The sequence below is a fragment of the Carlito syrichta genome, unplaced genomic scaffold (assembly GCF_000164805.1).
Source record: "Carlito syrichta isolate Samal-C Ts95f unplaced genomic scaffold, Tarsius_syrichta-2.0.1 Scaffold311911, whole genome shotgun sequence".
In the NCBI taxonomy this organism is placed as follows: domain Eukaryota; kingdom Metazoa; phylum Chordata; class Mammalia; order Primates; family Tarsiidae; genus Carlito; species Carlito syrichta.
The window spans coordinates 117,846-121,281 of NW_007256007.1; the positions used below are offsets into that span (position 1 = coordinate 117,846).

At 45.0% G+C, this 3,436-nt stretch overlaps 1 protein-coding gene across 1 annotated transcript in view; it reads right to left on the reverse strand.

Moving 5' to 3' along the window:
- Positions 1 to 503: 503 nt before the first annotated feature.
- SIRT4 (sirtuin 4) overlaps positions 504 to 3,436 on the reverse strand; it is a 9,563-nt gene continuing 6,630 nt past the window's right edge. Inside the window, exon 4 of the mRNA XM_008069296.2 lies at positions 504 to 588. The gene's annotated coding sequence lies outside the window, so the exon portion shown is untranslated. The remainder of the gene's footprint in view (positions 589 to 3,436) is intronic.

Genomic DNA, 3,436 nt, shown 5'->3' on the forward strand with positions numbered 1-3,436 from the left:
TTGGAAGGTTGAGGCAGAAGGATCACCAGAGAGCCCAGCAGGTCGAGGCTGTGGTGGCCGGGAGCATGCCGCTGCACTCCAGTCTGGGCGACACAGTGAGACTCCAATTCAAAACAAAAAACAAACAAAAAATAGAGTCCACACACCTGGTGTGCTATTAAAGATTCCTTTATTCCTTGGTTAATAAAAAAACCCATTCATGCCATTGCTTTTTTTATTTAAGTATATCGAAATGGTTCTGTTCACGACACTTAACCATTTGGATTATAAATGTAGTCGTTTCCTTCTACCCCTACCCCCCAATTAGTGAGATCCCGGGTTAGCATTCCACTCTATTCTGGCCTACATGTGTCCCAGGCCATTTCTTCTGCCAGGTGAGGTAAAAACGAAGTGAATGCAGTTTTCCTATCAAGAGCAACAGCTTCTTTTGAAAAAATCTTTCTTGGGGCAAATCTCACTTAACTCGTTGGCTCTGAATCCTGCCCAGTTCAGATGGTCTGGCTGAGAGATGTTGGTCTGCTGTCCTCTACAGGCTGCTTGCAGTAATTTTCAATTAGTTTGCAAAAAAAGGGATGAATCCTGAGGGATCTGTAAAGAAATGAACCCAGTTAATGATGTGATACTCCCGCGCCTTTGGGAGGCTGAGGTGAGTGGATTGCCTGAGCCCGTGGGTTCGTGACCCGCCTGGGCAACTTGGTGAGACCTCATCTCTACAATAAATCAAAAAATTAGCCGCGTGTGGTAGTGTGCGCTTGTAGTTCCAGCTACTTGGAAGGTTGAGCTGGAAGGATCACCGGAGCCCAGCAGGTCGAGGCTGCGGTGGCTGGGAGCAGCCACTGCACTCCAGTCTGGGTGACAGAGTGAGACTCCAACTCAAAAAAAAAAAAAAAAAAAAAGATGCCATACACCAGGAGTGGGGTGGAGGAAAAGCTTGTGAACATGGGTATACCATTCAAAATACCATAGCACTTAGGACATGGAAATATGGCCGCTATATATTGTTAAGAGAACACAGGATGTAATAAAACACTAAGCTTGATTCAATTTTTGTAAATACAGTCTTTTTTGTTTTGTTTTGTTGTAGAGACGAGGTCTCGCCAAGTTGTCCGGGCTGGTCTCGAACCCGCGGGCTTAGGCAATCCACTCGCCTCGGCCACCCAAAGTGCTGGGATTACAGGCTGAGCCACCGAGCACGGCCAACATACATACAGATTTAGTTATACCAGAATGTTAAACTTTGGCTATCTTGGTGGTGAGATTGTGGGCAATTTGCATTATCATCTTTTTTTGCTTATTTGTATTATCTACACTTTCTACAATAAATATGTATTATTCTAGTAGTATGAAACTAGTTTAAAATTATGTATATATTTTTTTTTCCTTTTTTGTTTTTTTTTGAGCTGGAGTCTCACACTCTGTCGTTCACGCTACAGTGCAGTGGCATGCTCACGGCCACTGCAGCCTCAACCTGCTGGGCTCAGGTGATCTTTCTGCTTCAGCCTCCCAAGTTGCTGGAACTACAGATGTGCACCACCACACCCAGTTGATTTTTTGATTTATTATAGAGACAAGGTCTCGCCAAGTTGCCCCAGCTGGTCCTGAACCTGTGAGCTCAGGTAATCCTCCCACCTTGGCCTTCCAAAGTGCTGGGATTATAAGCATGAGCCACTGCATCTGGCTAAAAAGTATACTTTAAAGATGTACCAGCTGGGCGTGGTGACTCACGCCTATAATCCCAGCACTTTGGGAGGCTGAGGCAAGAGGACTGCCTGAACCTGTGGGTTCAAGTCTAGCCTGGGCAACTTGGTGAGACCTCATCTCTACAACAAATCAAAAAATTAGCCGGGCCTGGTGGTGTGAGCCTGTAGTTCCAGCTACTTGGAAGGCTGAGGCAGAATGAATGCCTGAGCCCAGTAAGTCAAGGCTGCGGTGGCCAGGAGTGTGCCACTGCCCTCCAGCCTGGGTGACAGAAAGAGACTCCAACTCAAAAAAATTAAATAATAATAAAATAAAATGTACCACAGGGACTTCTTGGTTGCTAGTAACATCCTTTTCCTTGACTAGATCCTGTACATCTTCATCAGGCTGTCCGTTTATGATATGTGTACATCTCTGTATGTGTAGCTTACTTCAATTAAGTTTTTTATTTTTATCTTATTTTATGATTATTTTTTTAGTTGGAGCCTTACTCTGTCACCCAGACTGGAGTGCAGTGGCACACTCATGGCCACCATGGCCTTGACCTGGTGGGCTCAGGTGATCCTTCCACCTCAGCCTTCCAAGTAGCTGGAACTACAGGCACGCACCATGACATCAGGCTAATTTTTCTTGATTTACTGTAAAGACAAGGTCTCACCAAGTTGCCCAGGCTGGTTTTGAACTCCTGGGCTCAGGCAATCCTCTTACCGTCACTTCCCAAAGTAGTGGGATTATAGGCGTGAGGCACCACTCCTGGCTAAAATAGTTTTTTAAAAGTGGTTGCAAGTTGGACATAGTGGCACACACCTGCAAGGCCAAGACGAAAGGACTGCCTGATCTCAGGAGGTCGTGTCCAGCCTGGGCAGCATGGCAAGACTGTGTCTCTACAATATATCAAAAAATTAGCCAGGTGTGGCAGTGTGTGCCTGTAGTTCCAGCAACTCGGGAAGCTAAGGCACAAGGATCACCTGAACCTAGCAGGTCAAGGTTGCAGTAGCTGTGACTGTGCCCCTGCACTCTAGCCTGAGTCACAGAGTGAGACTGACTCAAAAAAAAAAAAAAAGTGGTTACACAGGAACTCTCATTCTTTGCTGGTAGGGATTCTAAATGGTGCAGCCACTTTGGAAGGCAGTTTGACATTGTTACAAAATTAAACATACTTTTACCATATAATCCAGCAATTGTGTTCCCTGATATTTACCCATAAATTCAAACAAAAACTGTACACAGATGTTAATAGTACCTTTATTTGGCTGGGTGTGGTGGCTCATGCCTATAATCCCAGCACTTTGGGAGGCCGACTGGGAGGATTGCTTGAGCCTACTGGTTTAAGACCAGCCTGGGCAACTTGGCAAGACCTCATCTCTACAATAAATCAAAAAATTAGCTGGGTATGGTGGCGTGTGCCTATAGTTTCAGGTACTTGGAAGGCTGAGACAAAAGGATCGCCTGAGCCCAGCAGGTGGAGGCTGTGGTGGCCAGAAGTTTGCCACTGGACTCCAGCCTGGGCAACAGAGTGAGACTACAACTCAAAAAATAAAAATAAAAAAGAAATAAATAAAACCTAGACCCTTCTATGTTTTGTCAGTGCTACCTATTGCTTTCAGTTAAATGAGAACTGGAAATTATTATCTGAGAAGGCTTTACCTTTAGCTTAAGGATTCAAGTGAAAGTCCCGGTTCCAGATTCAGGAACATCAGGCCTTGGTCAGTGTGGGTCTATTTTTTTTTTTTTTTTG